Genomic DNA, 21,963 nt, shown 5'->3' on the forward strand with positions numbered 1-21,963 from the left:
TGGCAGTGTGCCTGGTTATGAGAGGGAGGTCCGGTCCCTGTTCCATACCCAGGATCCTGGGCAGGCCCCAATGGGTACTCTGTTTTTTCTTCCAGTTCTGTGTTGGATTATTTACTGTTCGCATCACTTAAACTCTGTGCTGGAACTAATTTGTTGTCCTTTGCTTACTTCTAAAATGGGGAAACTTCCTGTGGGGACCAGCACTTGAGTTCTGTGGTTTGCTGCTTTGCTGCTGATTCCCTGGGGAAGGCTTTTTTGCAGCACCAGTTTTAATGGTTGACTTTATAGGTACTTCGGGGTTTAGAGAAATCCACTGCAACTAGGTTGTGTAGAAACACTGGTCTGGGCCTGAATCTTTTCATCAAACTGCACCTCATGCAATTCTATATTCCTGACCAGTCCCTTCTGAGTGGTCCTATGCTGACTGGGAGGCAGATCAGCTGTCTTTGCTGTGCCCTAGTGTTCTCCCGGTGGGCCTATCTCTCCCAACACCCAAGGTGCAAACACTTCCCATGAGATGGGCTGTGCTCTGGTCCGTTGGGATAACTCACTGGCCTCTTAGTGGCTCTTTTTTTTCATTTGTTGTGGCTCCTCAGTCCTATGTAGGTCCATGGGAACCCTATTAGTGGTATTGCTGGCCTGGAGGCCACTAAGGCCTTCTTCTCCCTGCTGCTTTTAAACAACTCCATCTGAAGGGCATAGCTGCAGATTTTGCCAGCTCCTGCTCCACACGCTCAGCAGCTCCAGCCTGGAAATGGCTGGGATTTGAAATGGTTGGAGCAGTTTTTCCTTTCTCTCATTGTGGCTTCTCCTGCCTTGATGCACTCTGTAGGTCTCTCCTTCTCTTGCTCTGAGCTCTAGGGGCCCCAGCTTGGCTGTCATTGCTTTTTAATATTTGTAAATTAGTTGATTTGTGGGAGAGAGTGATGCTGGGGACCATCTATTCAGCCATCTTGACTGGAAGTCCTGCCTTCCATAAACTTGTAAAATGTAATTTTTAGCTCTCAGTTACTTTTTTACTATTGATATGCTTAACTACAAGATAACTTAAAAAGGTATGGTTCTTGAATGATGGTGCATATATCAGAAGGTTAGTAACAATCCTAAAAAAAAGTGAAAAGGCTTTCAAATTAACAATTTCATTACCATCTGTAATTGACACATAAAAACTGTATGTATTTATCATGGACAACTTGATGTTTTGAAATATGTTATCTCTTGGTATCTGTGGTGGATTGATTCCAGGATGCTCAAATCTGATATAAAATGGCATGTGTTTGCGTATAACCAATGTACATTTTCCCACGTACATTAAATCACCTCTAGATTACTTATAGTACCTCACATAATGCTACACAGTTGTTATTCTATATTGTTTAGGGAATGATGATGAGAAAAAAAAGTCTGTACATATTCAGTACAGATGTAATTTTTTCTGATACTTTTCAAGCCACAGTTGGTTGAATGCATGGATGTGGAACTCGTGGACAAGGAGGGCTGACTGCACATTGCGGAATGGCTCAGTTGAGCTGGTTAACATATGCATTACTTCATATACTTATTTTTTGTGGCAAGAACACTTAAAATCGACTCTCTCAGCAATTTTCAAAATATAACACATTGTTATAATTATAGTCCCCATGCTGTACAATAGATCTCTTGAACTTATTCCTCCTATCTAACTGAAGTTTTGATTCCTTTGATCAGCATCTCCCCAATTCCTGGTAACCACCATTCTACTCTCTGCCTCTATGAGTTTAAATTTTTTAGGTTCCAAATATAAGTGAGATCATGCAGAGTTTGTCTTCTTCTGCGTGGCTTATTTCACTTAACATAATGTCCTCCAAGTTCATCCATGTTGTCATAAATGATACAATTTTCTTCTTTTAAGGGCTGAATAGTATTCTACTTTTAATAGATTTAAATTATATCAATTCTGGAACTAGTAATGGCATGCTTTGATGGTGGCTCACTATAAAGATACTGTATTGGAAATCCAGAAATTAAGGAACTGTTTCCTATGATATGCATCATTTTCCTGGTTATTATGATCATCCAGAGATTTTCTTATACAGTTCTTTAATTCTTCAATTCCTTTTCCAGTAACTGCAGAGATGGGGATGATATGTTGGAATGCCATAGTCCTCTCTGGAATCATGTTTTGTTTTTATTTTTCAATTAAATGCAGAAAATCTTTAGGATTCTGGAGTTGGTTCATCAATTTATGGAATTTATCTGGAGCATGTGGTAAGTCCATTTTATTAACTGCCAGCAGTGCAGGTTTTGTCTGAAGTTCCTCTTTGTACAACTCCAACTCTTTTGTAAGCAGTATTATCATTTCAAAAGCAGTTCTGTACGGAGTTTTCGAAGAAAGCTGAAATCCAGAAATATCAACAACAAAAAGCAGTTGTCTAGTTCTTTTTATATGCTTGAGTAATTTATGGTTCATTCCTTTGTTCATATGTGCTCCTTGTAGTAAGCCCAGAAGATCAGCTACTGATATCTGTTTGAAATCATTGTACATAATCTTTCCAAGTTCAGGCTTTAAAGTTGTAAATGCATAATCTGCAGTTGCAGGTTTTGCATGAGAAACCTGACTTAGCAAAGAGGATTTTCCAGCATTTGGGAATCTTACTAGGCCTACATCAGCTATAAGTTTTAGATAAAGGTGAATTATTCATTTCTGGCCTTTCAAAGGTGAGAAATTTGTAAGACCTCCTTCAGCAACCCAAACTCTGTCTTTCTCTTTATTGAGTTCTACAATTTTATCATTTTCATCAGTTATTGAAATACCCAGAGGTACAGGGATTTCACAGTCTTTTCCTTTGGAGCCTTTTGGTGCACTAACCTGACTGTTCCTCCTCTAGCTACAAACCATTTCTGAGGATATTTGTCTTTAAGTTGCTTTAAAGTCATTTTTTTATGGGCTACAATCCAGACATTATTACCTTTCCCACCTTCTCCACCTAAAGGAGGATAACTCATTCCACCACTTCCTCCTCTGGTGAAGTCTTAGGTTATCAATGAAATTTCCACACTTTCTAAACAATATGCAACTGCAAGGTACCATGACTGCAACGTACCATGACTGCAACGAGCCCTCATATTATCTTTTAATTCTATTTTTCCATAAACTTTTTAAAGTACCCTTGTATGTAGGTGCCTCAATCAATCTGACAACATGGGCTTCCAGAAAAAATTTTTAAGGTGGCTGAAATGATTGGCTCCCCCTTCTACGTACAACTTGCTGAATTGGGCTCATCCAGAGAAAATAAATGTGGTAACAGAAAATCTCCCCCTGACTCAGAGAAAGATGAATAGGACTGATAATAAGGAACGTTCTCCACATTTGACTTTCATTGGATATTTTTATAATCTACTCAGAATTACTTTTGAGAGCCTTCACAATCATGGACTGCACAAAAACATTTCAAGGAGTTCCAAGTAATTATACCAGTAATCTTCCTGTCTGCACAATTCCTAGCTGAGAAAAATTATGAGAAAGGTTTGGAGAGTGGAGTTGCAACATACTACAGTAGTTCCTAAAGAGGTCCACCAAGAGAAGATGGTAATATAGACAGCCAAATCCTCATCTGGAACTTTTGTTGTGAATTGAAATTTATACAGAATATGTAATTACTTTTTTATTAGGGTCTTCCAAAACAAAAGTCAAATAGGACATAACAAGAAAGCAAGATGAGAAAAACAAAATGGAGACACCAACATACAGTGTTCTATTCGACCTCGGCTATAGATAGTTTAACAAATACCTCAAGCTGCTCAAACCTAAACTCACCTCTCAAGTGTCCTCACATCTATCACCTACCAACATGTGAAATTTCTTCTCTTCCTCGTTTCATTTAAAAATGGTTTGAAAGTTCAGGTTGTGAAAGACAGAATGTACCAGACAATTAAGGAGATGATTCTTTTCCTGCACTCTAATATCTATTCAGTCAAAAATAGTAGTGGCAGTTGCACATCCTAAAAGCCTCTCAGGCCCATCCTGTCTTCTCCATTCTCACTCCCCTTGGCAATTTAATTCAGGCCCCAAATCCTATTGGCTTGGACTTTTATAAGTCTCCTATTTCCCCCACTGCTTGCGTACCTTGTATTTACCTCCTAAACTGTTACCATGATTATTTTTCCAAAATCACAAATCTAATTATTGTAGTGTTCTAGTTAGGACACTCATATTTCCCCATGACCTAGAGGATAAAGACTTAACTTTTAAGTGGGTTATTTAGGATTTTATACAACCTGTAATAGAGGCCAAGGAAAAACTTCCTCTTCACTCCTGAAGGTTCATTAATAAAAATCACTGACAAATTTAGGTTAATGAGAAGAAAAGACATAACAAGTGTTTTTATTTAATATGCTGGGAGGGGGAAATGCATGGGGGAATGACAAGAGAGTTATTTCCCAATTTTCCATTGGGGTACAGAGCTTATACACCTCTCTTAATAGAGAAAGGGGAGATGGGGCTGTTGGAGTAAATGATTCTCAGGGAGTGTAAAGGGCCTGGAGAACATACCATGGCCTGGGACAAAGTCTATTTGGTCCACAGAGCAGACAATGACTGGTAAATGATTCTCTTCAAAGTGCTGGATGGGATCAAAATAGAAGATAATGGTCTGTGACAAAAGTTAGTTCAGGTGTGTTGACAGACTTCAGTCTTCCTTTCTGTGATATAGTTAAGTTAATGAAAACTCAGGGGAAGGACCAGAGGTAATTGTCCTTTTCTCTGGCAGGTCCAGACTTTAGGCAGATAAGGGAACAGCTTCATCCTGTGCTTTGGAGAGTGACAGAGAGTTGAGAGATAGGGGGTAAGCAGGGAGAGTCAGAGAGACCTTGAGGTAGCTTCTTTATTTCAGTATGCCAAAGCACCATATTTGGGGGTTGAAATATTTTCTTTGTTCACACTGTCCTCAGTCTACAGTCCTCATCTTCTGTGGCCTTCCTCAACTCTCTGCTCCTAAGCCTGCTCCTTAGGCACTGGTTGTGCTGGGTTGCGCATCGTTTTCTAAAGTGGTGACTCTCAAAGTCAATGGTGCATCAAAATCACTGAAAAAGCATACTGAAACACACATAGCTGGGCCCTACCCCCAGAATTTCTAGTTGAGGAGGTCTGAATTGGAGCCTGAGTCTGCATTTCTAACAAGTCCCCATGTGATGCTGATGACATATGCCGATCTGGGGACCACACTCTGAGAATCACTTCTATAGTGAAAGCCAGATTTTCCACAGGGTGAACCTTTTCACTCAGCTCAAAAATCTCTTTTGTTTCCTTTTTTGGTGAGGCCTCTCTTGATCACTCCCCTAAGTGTATGTACACCTTTTTCTAGACCTGCAAGCATTATTTACAATACACAAAACTGTAGTTTGTTAATCTGGCTATCTTCTTCCTTTTAGCTCCTTAAGTGTAGAGAGTGTAATATATCCATTTTTATATTCCCAGACTTAGCACAGTGGAGAGGAAGTCAATTTCCTTTGCTGAATGAATGAATATTGGTGGTACTGTATCTGCTTTCCTGACTGGGCCATTTTCCAGGTGTAGAATTGGCCATGCTGTCTGTTAACTTTGAAATTTACCAGTACACGTGACCTTTTGATAACATTTCACAGCTCTTAACAATTCACCAAAGGGAATTTTAAAGCAACCCTAATCTTACATTCTAATGAACAAAAGAAACATACATGACAGGTAGTCAGAAATCAGTCTGATGAAATTCAATATAACACAGAACAAAAGACTAAAAATTATCCTGGATGTTTTATGGCCCCCTGTCTAACATGATTTCTTTGCTAAAGGTGTAGCTACCCAATGAAAACATAACTGGGATATTGTGTCAATTAAGTGAAAAGCATCGGGTGAATGAACAAGCCGTCAGAATAATGGCTTGACAACATGTTGACTGTAGTCGATTTACAGTTTTACCTTCAACCGGTTGTACTTTCATTGTGTCAACAAGTCTACAGTGCACATATGGATACGTATGAGTCATAGAGATAAGAACATAATTCTTAGAGAACCCTGAACTCTTTTCTTGCTTTTAACTCATGATCCAAAATCACTGATTAGGCTAAGTGCCAACTAAGACGTTGGAGCCAAAAGTCTACTTCTACTTCACTGTACACCTAATGACTGGAACTCTTGCTCAGATATTCAGAAGAACATTTCTCAACACAAAAAGCAAAATCCAGAGGTGTAAAGGAGTGGGACAGGTTCATGAAGTGCTGATTGGTGGGGTGAAGCTGGAGTAGGGTGGAGATAGGAGATGGGACTGGACAGGAAAGCAGGCTCAAATTGTGAAGGGCCTTGCATGTTATGCCAAGGAGTCTGAATTTGATTCTGCAGGCATTTAGGAGTCACTGATCCAAGTCCATATTGGGAATTAGAGAAACTAAAAGCAGAAAGACTAATTATGAGGCCACTGCAAAAGATTGGGACCTGAGCCAATGCAGGACATAAAGGATGGTAAAGAATATTTCAGAGGAAAAATTTATAGAACTTAATGACTATATTAATCAGGGTTCTCCTGAGAAACACAGTGTGTGTGTGTGTGTGTGTGTGTGTGTGTGTGTGTGTGTGTGTGTGAGTGTGTGTGTGTGAGTGTGTGTGTGTGAGTGTGTGAGTGTGTGTGTGTGTGTGTATGTGTGTGTGTGTGTGTGTGTGTGTGTGTATGTATTTATGTAAGAAATTGACTCATTTGAATCTGGAGGCTGGCAAGTCCGAAACTGACAGGGCAGCTGGCAGGCTGGAGACTCAGGGAAGAGTTGATGTTGTAGTTCATGTCTGAAGGCTGCTGGTACAATTTCTCTTTGCCACAGAAGAGACCAGTCTGTTTTTCTAGCAAGGTTTTTAATTGATTGGATGAGACCCACCCATATTATGAAGGGCAATCTGTTTTACTTAAAGTCCACCAATTTAAATGTCAATCTCATTCAAAAAACATCCTTACAGAAACATCTAAAATAGTGTCTGACCAAATATCTAGGTACTGTGGCCCATCCAAGTCAACACATAAAATTAACCATTACAGTGATGAATTGTATGGAGAGCTAAAGTGTGAGGAAAATGAAGACTAGATTGTTCTTCAATTTTTAGCTTGGATGTTTGAGTGAATGGGTATACTTTTAACTTAGACAGGTTTCCTGGAAAGGGTGGAAATTTTGATTGGGGGAGATTTTTCATTGTTCAAGAAACATTTATTGATTATCAACCTTGCGCCAAGTACTAAGCCAAATATTTCTTCTTTTTGGTGTGTATGTGAGAGGGAATAAATACATTGAAAATATCATGAGGAGAGGAACCATTACATAGTGATTAAGCATGTGCTTTAAAGGCAGAGACACTGAAGTTCTATAACTTGGACCAGTTACTCAACCTGTCCAAGCCTCATCTGTAAAATTAGGTTTTCTGAGAATTAGAGATTACTTACATATGGCACATAGTAGTTCATCAGGAAATATCTCCAAGAAGCATAACTGTGCTTTTCCTGTATTGATTATTGTACCTAATGTAGAATGCTAAACAAATGTGAGACAGATTTTTCTCTAGTGCCATGACAGTCTCAGGGGACATGGTAGCTGGGAGGGTACTAAGTGTCTCTGTCTTCTGTTACAGTATGCTAAATGGCTCCATAGTGGCTTAAAGCAAATAATGTAACTCTCAGGGGAGCTGTGTTATAAACAGGGAATAATTCAGGCACTGGTCTCATTAGGGTCTATTATTCACTCGTGTAAACAACATTTACAGGACCTAGTAGTACATATATAATATTTTATTAAAGTTCATAAAGGTCATAAATAAGTCTAAATTCTAGAACACAAATTCAGGCCCCTTTAAATTCACTTAATGAGAGCTTCTAAAGTTAAATGTTAGTATGCACATTCATATACACAAACTCTTTTAATTATATGAAATAGATTTTATTAGTTGTAATAATTTAGTATCATTTGACTATTCCTTATATAATGAATAATATAGAGTGGATATACTGTAGATGTTTCAAAATCAGAGGTAATGCTTTAAACAGGGAATAAAGTCAGAGAACTATGGCCCATTGGCCAAATCTGTTTCATTGCTTGTGTTCATAAACAAAGTTTTATTGAAACACTGCCACACACATTTGTTTAGTCTTGTCTATGGCTGCCTTCACTCTATGATGGCAGAGTTAAACAGTTGAGACAGAGACAATATGGCCTGCAAAGCCTTTACAGAAAAAGTTTACTGACCCCTGCTCTAAAAGGATTTTGGAAACTTGGCTTTTTACCAGTTTGAAAAAGCTCAAAAGCTATAAAGGTGGAGCATAAAGAGCAATTATAAATGATTTGGGCTGATTAGATGGAAGGGAGGATTGGAGGCGGGGTGAGATTAAGGAAAACTAGAAAACAAAAGGCATCAAAAACTGTAGCTGAGAATCCATTCTTGCCTGTGTTTTGCCAAAGAGAAGCACAAGCCTCAGTGCAATATCTCTTTCAAATTTGGAAATGAAGCCAGGTTTCCATTTCTTTAATCAAATTTTCAGGATAAACCGAAGGCCACACAATGTTGCCACCTTTGGCTTAGAAACAAAGAAAAATAATACTGTTTTGAAACAAGAGATAATATGTGAATTGAAGAAAAGACATAGCTGACTCTGATTTTACAGACAGTTTTTTCTCCTTTATGCACAGGCCTCAGTGGATAGATTGAATCTGTGCAATGTGAAGAGTGACAGACAGCATGGAAGGGAAAAAGCACTAGGCATATCTATCAGTTTCAATATAAACCCCAGCACTTCCTAGGGGATGATGTCTACAGAGAGGGAGGAAAAGACATGACAAAACCTGCAAGAGGCTGAGCAACTGAAAGAAGTAGAAAAAATGCATTTACCTGAGTTGCCAAATCACAGCAGATGGTGAGATCTGAAGGGAGATAAACATTAAGGCCTGGGAAGCAAGCACTTCATCCTGTCAATTTTCAAGGGCTGGTACAGCTGAAAGATCAGCCCAAGTACTAGATAGAAACTGTACAATGGTCATGTTTGACAACAATCGAACCTGTGTAGCTGATGGATGATGGAGAAGTAACCTGCTGAGGGGAGTGGAATCCCTTTAGCAGTGGGAAGTACTCCCAAAGCTGCTTGGAGTTAAAGAGCAGAAATTAACCAGGTGTGAAAAATTGAAAGAAAATAGGACATGCTATACAGCAGAAACAAATCGGCAGACATATGAAGTGGTAACTCTTCAGATAGAGAACAAAGAACTGAGATAGCCTTGGGCTAAGAGAGAACCTGTCGATTCTAGGTTGGTTTTTTTGATTTCTAGCTCCCAAGATGACATGGAGGATCTTAAGTTGCTGCCTGCGCACAGGCGGGACGATGGAATTAGATGGCTGATTATGTAGTGTGATTTTGAGAGGCTGCCTCCACCCCTATATGGCTTTACCATCATTCGTTTATTTATTCATTGATTTCTTTTCTTGCATTTGTTTCAGAAATATCTATTCAGGTAAGTGTCTTACCTTGTGCCAGACCCTGTCCTTGGTGCTGGAGACAGCACAGTAAACAAAACAAGTCCTTTCCCTTTTGGAGTTTGTATTCAATTAGGGGCAACACCACTTAAGAGCTGTGTGGCCCTTTCTTCATTTTTCTCTTTTAGGAAAAGATTATAATCATACTTGTATTTACTTATAGGATGGCATGGGAATTATTGAAAAATTTCTATAGGGCACAGCACAAAGTATGTTAGAGTTATTATAATTCTTACGTCTATTTCTCAGGCTCTGTTGGTTATCTTGCTAATAAACAGATTTGATGCTGCTGCTCCTTTCTTTGAAATCTTTATATTATCTAGAGTAGGGGTCAACAGATTTTTCTGTAAAGTTTTGGTAGTAAATATATTGGACCTGGGGGGCCATTTGTCTCTGTCATAGCTATTCAGCTCTGCTGTTGTAGTGCAAAGGCAGCCACAGCCATATTTAAATGAATGTGGGTGGCTGTGTTCCAATAGAACTTTATTTATAAGAACAGGTGGAGGGCCAAGAGAGGTCCATGGGCTGTAGTTGGCTAACTCCTGATCTAGTCTAGGACATAAGTTTCAAAATCATTAGTATAGCATAAAATTTGATCTCAAATTGTAATTTCATCTGCTGATCCTCCATCACTCCTGTAAAAATAAACAGCTTGATATTTCCTGATTCCATAATACACAAGGGTACTTCAAAAAGCTCATGGAAAAATTTGTATTAACTTTTTTTTAAAATACATTTTATTCTTTTATTTTTAAAATTTTATCAGGATTTTTTTTCTTTTAACTTCTTAACATACATTATAGTTGATTTTCGTGACCCTTTACCCATTCCTTTTCCCCCCTCCCAGTCTCCCCTCCCCACCTACTTCATATCTGTTCACTTATCTTAACAAGATCAAGGAATTGTTGTGATTGTTGTGTCTTCTTCCCCTCCCCCACTGTTTATTTGAATGTGTGTTATTTATTTATTTATTTTTAGCTCCCACAAATAAGTGAGAACATGTGGTATTTCTCTTTCTGTGCCTGACTTGTTTCACTTAATATAATTTTCTCTAGGTCCATCCATGTTCTTGCAAATGGTAGTATTTCATTCTTTTTTATAGCAGAGTAGTATTCCATTGTGTAGATATACGACAGTTTCCTTATCCACTCATCAGATGATAGACATTTGGGCTGGTTCCAACTCTTGGCTATTGTAAATAGTGCTGCCATAAACATTGGAGTACAGGTATCCCTTCAGCATGATGACTTCTATTCCTCTGGGTATATTCTCAGCAGTGGAATAGCTGGGTCATATGGTAGATCTATCTGCAATTGTTTGAGGAATCTCCATACCATTTTCCATAAAGGTTTCACCATTTTGCAGTCCCACCAACTGTGTATGAGAGTTCCTTTTTCTCTGCAACCTCTCCAGCACTTATCATTCTGAGTCTTTTGGATATTAGCCATGCTGGCTGGAGTGAGATGGTATCTCAAAGTGGTTTTGATTTGCATTTCCCAGATGCTGAGTGATGTTGAGCATTTTTTCATGTGTCTCTTGGCCATTTGTATATCTTCCTATGAGAAATGCCTATCAGCTCCTTTGCCCATTTTTTAATTGGGTTATTTGGTTTTTTGCTGTAAAGGTGTTTGAGTTCCTTGTACATTCTGGAGATTAATCCTTTGTCAGATGTATATTTTGCAAATATTTTCTCCCACGTTGTTGGTTGTCTTTTCACTCTGTTGATTGTTTCTTTTGCTGCGCAGAAGCTTTTTAGTTTGATATAATCCCATTTGCTTATTTTTCCTTTAGTTGCCTGTGCTTTGGGGGTCCTATTCATGTAGTCTGTACCCACTCCTACTTCCTGGAGTATTTTCCCTGTTTTCTTTAAGGAGTTTTATTGTTTCAGGATGCATATTTAACTCATTAATCCATTTTCAGTTGATTTTGGTATATGGTGAGAGGTATGGGTCTAGTTTCATTCTTCCACATATGAATATCCAGTTTTCCCAGCACATTTGCTGAAGAGGCAGTCTCTTCCCCAGTGAGTAGACTTGCTGCCTTTGTCAAAGACCAGATAGCTGTAGGTGTCTGGGTTGGTTTCTGGGTTCTCTATTCTATTCCATTGATCCATGTGTCTGTTTTTATGCCAGTACCATGCTGTTTTGGTGATTATAGCTTTGTAATATAGTTTAAAGTCAGGTAGTGTTATGTCTCCAGCTTTATTTTTTTTGGCACAGGACTGCTTTGGCCATGCATGGTCTTTTGTTATTACACAGAAATGTCCGGATAGTTTTTTCCATTTCTGAGAAAAATGTTATTGGAATTTTGATGGGGATTGCATTGAATCTGTAGATCACTTTGGGTAATATAGACATTTTCACAATGTTAATTCTTCCGATCCAAGAGCATGGGATATCTTTCCATCTTCTTGTGTCCTCTTTAATTTCTCTCCACAGTGGTTTCTAGTTCTCTTCATAGAGATTTTTCACATCTTTGGTTAACTTTATTCCTTAGTATTTTATTTTTTTGGTGGCTATTGCAAATGGGCTAGTTTTCTTGATTTCTTTTTCGGCATGTTCATTCTTGGAGTATAAAAATGCTACTGATTTTTGTGTATTGCTTTTGTATCCTGCAACTTTGATGAAATCATTTAACAACTTTAGGAGTTTTTTTGTAGACGCTTTATGCTGTTCATTATATAGGATCATATCATCCACAAACAGGGACAGTTTGACTTCAACTTTTCCAATATGGATGCCCTTTCTTTCCTTCTCTTCTCTGGTTGCTCTGGCTAGTACTTCCAACACTATGTTGAATAGGAGTGGTGAGAGTGGGCATTCATGTCTAGTTCCTGTTCTTAAGAGAAAAGCTAAAAGCTTTTGCCCATTCAGGTTGATATTGGCAGTGGGTTTATCATATATGGCTTTAATTGTGTTGAGATACTTTCCATCTATAACTAACTTTTAGAGAGTCTTTATCATCAAAGAATGTTGAATTTTGTCAAATGCTTTTTCAGCATCTATAGAGATGATCATATGGTTTTTGTCTTTGTTTTTATTGAAGTTGTGTATCGCATTTATTGATTTTTGTATGTTGAACCAACCTTGCATCCCTGGGATTAATCCCCCTTGATTGTGGTGTATAATTCTGTGTATGTGTTGATGTATTCTGGTAGCTAGTATTTTATTGAGGATTTTTCCATCTATATTCATCAAGGACATTGGCCTGTAGTTTCCTATTTTTGATCTGTCTTTGTCTGGTTTTGGTATTACGGGGATGTTTGCTTCATAGAATGAGTTTGGGAGAATGGCCTCTGTTTCAATCCTCTGGAACAGTTTGTAGAGAATTGGTATCAGTTTCTCTTTGAAGGTTTAGTAGGACTCTGCAGTGAACCTGTCTGGTTCTGGGCTTTTCTTCATTGGGATCCTTCTGATAATAGCTTCAATCTCTTTTATTTTTATTGATCTGTTCAGATTTTCTATATCTTCTTGGCTCAGTTTTGGTAGTTTTTATGTGTTCAGAAACTTATCTATTTTCTCTAGATTTTCAAATTTGTTGGCATATAGTTATTGGTCTAATGATTCCTTGTATTTCTGAGATATCAGTTGTAATATCACTGTTTTCATTTCTAATTTTTGTTATTTGGGTCTTCTCTCTTCTTTTCTTAGTTAGCTTTGCTAAAGGTTTGTCAATTTTATTTATCTTTTAAAAAACCCAACTTTTTGTTTCATTGATCTTTTGTATTGTTTTTTGGGTTTCAATTTCATTAAGTTCTTCTCTGATCTTAATGATTTCTTTCCGTCTGCTAACATTGGGTTTGGATTGTTCTTGTTTTTCTAGTTCTTTAAGGTGAAGTGTTAGGTTGTTCACTTGCCATCTTTCCATTCTTCTGAAGTAAGCATTTAATGTGATAAATTTCCCCCTTAGTACTGCTTTTGCAGTATCCCACAGGTCTTGGTATGATGTATCATTATTTTCATTAGTTTCAATACATTTTTTGATTTCCTGTTTGATTTCTTCTTGGACCCATAAGTCATTAAGTAGAATGCTGTTTAATTTCCATGTGTTTGTATAGTTTCCAGAATTTCATTTATTATTGATTTCTAATTTTAATCCATTGTGGTCTGAAAAAAAACATGGGATAATTCCAATTTTTTTGAATTTGTTGAGACTTGCTTTGTGACCTAACATGTGGTCTCTCCTGGAGAATGTTCCATGTGCTGATGAGAAGAGTGAATATTCTGAGGTTGTTGGATAGAATGTTCTGTAGATATCTGCCAAGTACAATTGGTCTAAAGTATTGTTTAGATCTTGTGTTTCTCTATTGATATTTTGCCTAGATGATCTGTCCAATTTTGAGAGTGGGGTGTTCAGGTCCCCCACTATTATGGTGTTAGTGTCAATCTCATTCTTTACATCTACTAGTGTTTGCTTTATAATATGGCTGCTCTGACATTGGGTGCATATATATTTATGATTGCTATGTCTTTTTGATGGATAGATCCTTTTATCATTATATAGTGGCCTTCTTTATCTCTTTTTATGGTATTTGCTTTAAAGTCTATTTTATCTGATAAAAGAATAGCTACTTCAGCTTGTTTTTCATTTCTATTTGCATGTTATATCTTTTTCCATCCTTTCACTCTTAGTCTACGTGTGTCTTTACAGGTGAGGTGAGTCTCTTGAAGGCAGCATATTATGGTTTTTTAATCCAGTGAGTCAGTCTGTGTCTTTTGAGTAGGGAATTTAATCCCTTTTACATTTAGGGTTATTATTGAAAGGTGTTGATTTACTTGTAGCATTTTATTGATTTTTGTTTAGATGTCTTAAGTACCTTTTGTTCCTTCCTTTCTGATTTTCTGTTTGTCTTCTGTATTTGTTGGTTTCTTGGGGTGGTAGATAAACTATTTTTTTCTTTATTGTTAGCATTTTTGTTTTACTGGTAGGTTTTGTTCTTTCTTGACAGTGATGGTTGTTTTTCAGATATCATACCCAGTACTTCCTTGGGAATTTCTTGTAAGGCTGGTCGTGTGGTAGTGAACTCCTGCAGTTTTTGTTTGTCTGAGAAGTATACTATTTGTCCTTCATTTCAGAAGGATAGCCTTTCTGGGTAAAGTATTCTTGGCTGACAATTTTTGTCCTTTAGTATTTTAAATATATCATCCCGTTCTTTTCTGGCTTTTAGGGTTTCTGATGAAAAGTCTGTTGTTATTCTGATTGGGTCTCCCTTATGGGTGACTTGCTGCTTCTCTCTTGCAGCTTTTAAGGTTCTCTCTTTGTCTTTGAGTTTTGCCAGTTTGTCTAACATGTCTTGGAGAGGACCTTTTTGGGTTGAATATGTTTGGGGATCTTTGGGCCTCCTGAATCTAAAGATCTGTGACTTTCCCTATACCTGGGAAGTTTCTGCTATTATTTCATTGAATATGTTTTCAATTCCATTTCCTTTTTCCTCCCTTTCTGGAATACCCATGATTTGGATATTTGAGTGCTTAAGGTGGTCTGTTATCTCTCTTAGATTTTCTTCAATTTTTTAAATTCTTTTTTTCTGGTCTGCCTGTGTCAATTCAAACAGCTTGTCTTCAAGGTCAGAAATTCTCTCTTCTGCTTATTCTAGCCTGCTGGTTAGACTCTCTGTTGTGTTTTTTATTTCATTGAATGAATCCTTCAGCTCCACAAGCTCTGCTACATTCTTTTTCAGGGCATTGATTTCTTTGTAAGTTTCTTCTTTCAGATCCTGTATATTTTTTTTCATTTCATTGTGTTGTCTAACTAAGTTTTCTTGTATCTCATTTAGTTTCCCTATAATTGTTACTCTAAATTCCTTGTCAGTCATTTCAAAGACTTCCTTTCTATAAGATCTAGAGCTTGAGAGTTATTATTTTCGTTTGGTGGTGATGTACTTTCTTGATTTTTCATATTTCTGGTATCTTTCCTTTGGTGTTTAGTCGTTGTGGCAAGGGGTATCATGGTCCACTCACTCCACCCTGACATCTGGCCTGGATCCTCAAGGGACTGCCAATTCTGGGCAATGGGAACTAGCCTAAGCTGGGGGTTCCATGGTGCCTGCCTGTTCTGGCAAAGCTGACTGAGGGCATGTGGGCATGACAGCTCTCAGGCCTCTCCGAGTAGTGGGTACTGACCTGGGCTGGGGGTCCCACATCACCTGCTTCTTCCAGTGTGGTTGACTTGGGGAGTGTGAGCCCAGTGGCTCTCAGGCCTCTCTAAGTGGTGGAGACTTATCCGGGCTGGAGGTTCCACAGTGCCTATCTTTTCCAGTGCAGCTGACTCAGGGCCTGTGGACCCCTCAGCTCTCAGGCCTCTCTAAGTGGCAGGGACCCATATTAACTTTTAATTCCATTTTTCCATGAACTTTTTGAAGTGCGCTTGTACTTTCTTACCTATTATTAAAAAATTGATAATATACTTATTATAAATTCCTCAATTAATGCAGAGATACTTAAAATTCAATGAGAGCCCACTATACATACTATTTTCATTGCATAACCCCAATTTTTCATTCATAAGTATGTCATTAAATACATTGTTTCCATCACATTCTTTTTAATGGCTGCTTATTAACCCATTGTACAGATGGACCAGAATTTATTTAACCAGTCACTCTGCCCCTCAAGCTTCCTCACCTCGCACATGTTGCTTCCTCTGCCTTGGCAATCTTCTTCTTAAGCTCAAGAACCAGGTTAAATGTAAATTTCCCTGTAAAATCTGTTCCTTCACCCCCTGGGCAAAATGCACTCTGCTCTCTTTTAGTTACATATAAATGCATTGTAGCCTTTTAAGAGTCAGGGTGGTGGGGTAGAGTGCTAGATAATGACAATAGATGAAATTTAATGAGTGTTTACTGATGCCAGTTACTTTTAAAAGCACTTTATCTGCATTAACTATCTAAGGAAGCTAGTTTCTTGATGTTGTGACCGAAGCACTAATTGTGATGTGTTTTACTTTGGTACTCTAAATTTCAAACAAGGTGAGTTGGCACTTCCTGTTACATAAAAGCAAAGGAATCCTGCCTCACACAGTATTCAGGATCACCTAGCATTATGCATTGACCACAGCAGGTGCAATATAAAAGCTACCTTGTCTCTCCTTTTAAGCACTAAGTTCCCTGACTGTGGCCACTAGGCCTTAATCACTTTGGTGTCACCAGAGGCTGGGATAGTAATTTGCTCTTGGTGGAATCTCAGTAAATAGCTGCCTCGAGAGTTAATTTACTGAATGAGAAAGGAGCTGGACAACTTAATATCTTTTCTGAGCACAGTTTCTTCATCTTCTAGGGGTTTGTTGTTTTAACTGCTTTGTAGATGTAAAAGATTAGGGGTAAAGGAAATGGTGATATTACACACTTGAGTGCTAAGAACTCCAGTTCTCGTCTACATAAGTTGCAGTTTTTCAGAAATCAAGTTTTTTAAAACATAATCGTAATATATGGTATATATAGTAGAAAAAGGACAGTGATGTTTTTATATTTTGAAAAAACTCCTGCACTAGGATCTATATAAGATATTCATAGGTGATTATGCTCTGTAGAAACCTGGTTTCCTGGCAGCTCATCAATGCCTGTTGGCATTCTTCTTTGAACTCCATTATACAAATGAACAAAGGTGGTGTCCGCCTCCGAAGACATGAAATCTGGGTATCACATGGCAGCACACATTTCCATGATGGTGAGAGTGCAGAGTGGTAGCTGACTCTTAATGTTCTGGCAGCTGTAAGAATGGATCTCAGGACAGGCAATAAATTAGGGGCGATTCTGCACTCCCAGCATTGTACCCTATTTGATGGCTTCCCACTTCAGATCCTTTAGTTCTTGCCAAAGGTCTACCAATCTACTACTCCTTGGAGTCCCAGACTATCTTAGTGTTGTATTTAGATAATCACAGCCCAAGCAAGAGTCTTATTCTTTATTACATATCTTGATCAATCTTTTTTTAAAAAAATTTTTTATTGGTGGTGGTAAGGGTACATAGCCCACAACAACTTTAATTAGAACTCTCTCTCTCCTACTCCTTAACACCACCTTGAAGTTCCTCATAGATTCTCATTCTCCTAAACCAAAACAAAATTTTGCTTATCCATGTGCCATGTTACGCACTCCCTTTCAAGCCTATTCTTCATGACACCTATCATTTTGTCACATTTCCAGGACAACTGTCCCCACTGTCGACCTATCTCATGCACACCTCAAGCAGCCCCTTTGAGATTATGGCCTTTCTTATGTTGGACTGTTTTTTCTCTTGAGAACGGGCCTTTGGAACATAAGTGCTTTCTCTTTTCTGAAATGCAGAGTTGGCTATTCCCAAATGCTTTGTTGTAAACAGAAGGGGGAAGGCTTGAACTCCTTACATGGGATTCATTTTTCTTCTGTCATACCGGCTTTGTATTCAACTCTGCTAACTCTCTAACATCTTGTAACTGATCATGTTATTACCTGATGGTTAAGGGCAACTGTTCTGTGTTTTGATTCTATATTTGGGTTTGCTCCCTTGCTCCACTGGATAGAATTTCTTTTTAACGGCTCATATTCCCATGGAGTTTACACAAGCTTTCTCAGCTGGTTCGGCAGGACAGTTAATTAGCACAGTCACCTCAGCTGTGCTGACATTGGTTGATGATACCAGTGTAAAACCAGAAATGTTTTGGAATGATAGGCTGTATGAACTGACGCCAAGAGAGCCCTGCTGCCTTTTTCTCTTCTGTTCAAAATATGTTTAATTGTAGCTTTTCTTCCAAAATACAGATAACACTAGTGATTAAAAGAAACAACAACTGGTATTATAGCAAGCCAGATAGGAGATAATCACTGGCCATTAAACAAAATTTATTTCCAAAGAGACAATATAGAGTTGTATGGGTTTGAAAGCACAAAATAACGTTATTTTTATCTTGCATCCAGTTCCACATATGGCAATCCTGCTGAGCACGGTGACCAGGCAAAGTTGAGGGACTTGTTTCAGTGAGTTTATTAGCTGCAATGGGACCTTGTTCCATTTGATTTGTGCCAGGAGGCTGTTATATGCAAATCACTAACATGGTACAGAGTTGGTTACAAAAGAAATATCAGGATAGAACAGGGAGCTGTCATCATATTCTACTAGAAGCATCTCAGTAGTATCATTTCACCCTGTTCATTTTTGGAGATGTTAAAAATTAGCTGCCATGCTCTCATGCTGAAAAAGGAACCATTTTTGATATTTTAAGTGAAATTAAGGTCACAACATTTAACATATTGGGGAATTCATGCAAGATGGCACTTTGAGAAGTCTCAGAATGATAACCCTTCCTTAACCACACAGCAGGTAATTTCCTACTGGTTTGGCTTCAGTATATTAGACAAGAGATTGGCACCTCTCCTAAGTTCCCTGACATATGTGCTTTGGCAAGGCACAAGGACACTGCTCAAAGGTGATCCTTTTTGGTAAAAAAATGACTGGCCAAATCAGGCACATGTTCTCTTTGGGCTTTTTAAAGTGACACATACTTTGAAAGAATCAGCAGATAGAAAAGTAACCTAGGAGATGAGAGACACACACACACACAATGAAGCAGCAGAAGCTTTAATTGAAAAAAACACATAAAGTCATGTGTGAGAGAGGAGAGTAGTGGGCACTTGACTGCTGGTATCAGGAGCACCAGGTACTAGTCACAGATGGCTGTCTTCTTATGAGGGTGGAGCTCTGGACTAGTGAGCTATAGACTGAGAGGTTACCAGAAAATCAGGTCGCTATCCATGAATTTTGCTCAGGAGTTTGCTATTGTGCATTTCATTTTCCACTTATTTCATGAGGCTTTTTGAGATGTTTTGCCCTCTTCCTTCTTTTCTCTCAGTATTCATACACTTAAATTCCCATGAACTCTTGTGCCTGATCATGTCTCTGCTCTTAGTAATTCGAGAGTGTCCGATGAACACAGACCAAGGTCTTTCAAATCACTAAGTTGAATCTTGGCTCTACCATAACTCATAATTATTTGGGGGGCTATTTTGTGTAATCACAGAAGCAAGACACTTAATCAGTTAGAGAAATGATTGGTCTCTACATTTGGGACTGAAGAAGATCAGGCAGAGAGCTACCAGCAATGAAATGGTCATCTTACAATAGGACCTATATTTTCCTATGACCTTCAGTTTGGAATTCATGATCCTACTTATAAATTTCTAGATGGATGTTTCCTAGACTATTGAAATATTCCTAAGAGGCCTTTTTAGACTTTAGCTAGAGTCCTCATCCTTTAGCCTGACAGATGCAAGTGCAAACAGGCTATTCAAGGCTGTCATTACAGGGTCTTGTTGTAATGGTCACAGTCAGGTGCCATCACCCTTGTCTTTGAGGAAACATGGTTCATTTGTTTGGGGAAAATGTTACTCCATTCTCACTAGTTTCTCTGTATTCCAAAAAGAAATGAAAGCAGTGTTCTGAGCTGAAAAAGCTTTAGTGATTTATTATTTAAGGAGGCCAACTAAGAAGACACTTATGTGTGTTGGGGAGGTAGGCAAAAGACGTAGGAAGAGACCTGGTAAATACATGTGTGTACGTCAATTACACATTTTATTTACATTTTCAATTTACGTTTACAAATAGAAGTTTTGAAGAGCCAGTGAGCTTTAGAAACTGAGAAGATATTTTTAATAGCCTCTCATTTTCTGCCAAGATTTACATATCTCAACTATCCAACTGCAATTGAGTGCACAGAATAACAAAAAATTTATAATTTCTCTCTCAAAGTATAACATTCATTTTCACCTTACAGGCAGCTTAATGCCCAATAAATTACTTAAAATTAGAAACTGTTTAGTTTGTTGTTTAACAAGCAGACATGGTCTAAAAACTGGACTACTGTCCTGCTTTTAAAAAATTGCTCAGCAGGTATCAATTGAATGCCTTCTATGTACAAGTATCTATTGAATGCCTACTATGTACCAGTTTCTGTGCTTGATGTCTTGTCAAGAAAAACTGCAATTCAAAGAAAGTCTGGGTATCTGTGCACTTCATACATAGAGCAACTTCATATTTGTGTGTGTGTTAGCTGTTAATTCTCTGTTGAAGAAAGAATCCCCCCAAGTCCTTGTGACACACTACTTTCAGTATCAGCATGGCAGGAGGTCCAGTGGGAAATGACTCAGACACAATCTCTAACCTCATAGATCTTTTATTCTGTTTTCCCTTTAACAATAATGATGTGGTAACACTGATGATATTGATGATTCAGAGCTCACCAAAAATGACCTGATTGACTAAGCAGATGAGAAAAATAATGCAACATGAAGCATAGAAGAATTATTTGATATACGTCTCCCTTTGTCTGGCAAAGGGAGCTATGGAAACTCTGCTTTGTTTCCCGGTGCCTTTATATCATTCTGAGTCAGGGTTTTGAAGACCTCTTGCCTTCAAAACAAAGTGCTCAAGTCGGTAGTTCAAAAATGGCAAGCACATTACCACATGAAAGAGAATTTCACATTTTCAATGTCTGCTTAAAGACAAACTTGGGCTGACTTCTTATTGAAACTTACTTTTGCATAAAATTTAAATTGAAATGATTTTGCACATTTTGGGTTGATTTAAGTTAAATTTAGGAAATTGCCATAAATATTTCCAGGAAAAATGAAAGTGAGCAAACTTCAAATTTTGGGGAAGATTTTGTTTTTCTATTTTGATGTGGTGAAGAAAAGTCAGTACTAGCATTCAATTTGGTAGGTAGGCTTGTGTGCATCTATCTTGGAAGAGGATACATAGTTTTTAAAAATCAGATTCCCAAAGGGATCCGTGCCCCAAAGAAAGGTTGAGCATCACTGCATTAAATTGTAAACTTTTGGAGAGTATTTTGTTTAAAGAAACACGTGGTCTCATATCTTTTGCTATGAGAAGTGGCTGTTTGAGAAAGGTTGACTGACTGAGTGAAACCACTGCCTGGGAGTAATGACTTAAGGGTTTGCACTTAGAAAATGCATTTTCTGTCACAGAACCAAGCGGTTCTACAAAGTGCCAGGTAATTTGGCCTCAAAGCAAAGTGGCAGACCTATATAAATGCTAGAATCAGGGGAGAATTTACTAACTAGTTTATTACAAAACCAGTCATTGGGAAAACAGAATAGTTTGGTCAAGGCCCTTGCCTCAGGTCCAGTTGGGTGTGGTTCAGCATTCTTTGTAGGTAAATTGTGTGTGTCGTTAGTGGGCATGTGCACCAATGTATCTTTTTAGTTTTGTTGCTATTCTTGTGTTCTTCTTTAGAAGAAGTGAAGCAGGCGGGCAGGCGTCTGCCTCAGGCATCCACCCTGCACAGCCATGCTTTCCAACCTACGGCTCCAAGGACCTTTTGGCTGGTTACCTAGCTGATAGACCTGAGTAAAAGGGTCTGGTGACCCAGCCTGACATGTGTGGGGTCTGGTGACCCAGCCGGGCATTTGAAGGGTTTGTGACCCAATCTGTGAACAGGCTTGAGGGGTCTGTGGGCTC

The 21,963-nt window shown here is 38.3% G+C and overlaps 1 pseudogene; it reads right to left on the reverse strand.

Moving 5' to 3' along the window:
* Positions 1 to 1,920: 1,920 nt before the first annotated feature.
* Positions 1,921 to 3,070, reverse strand: LOC134367108 (GTP-binding protein 10-like; annotated as a pseudogene).
* Positions 3,071 to 21,963: the final 18,893 nt, after the last annotated feature.

Source organism: Cynocephalus volans, chromosome 2, assembly GCF_027409185.1.
Source record: "Cynocephalus volans isolate mCynVol1 chromosome 2, mCynVol1.pri, whole genome shotgun sequence".
In the NCBI taxonomy this organism is placed as follows: Eukaryota; Metazoa; Chordata; class Mammalia; order Dermoptera; family Cynocephalidae; genus Cynocephalus; species Cynocephalus volans.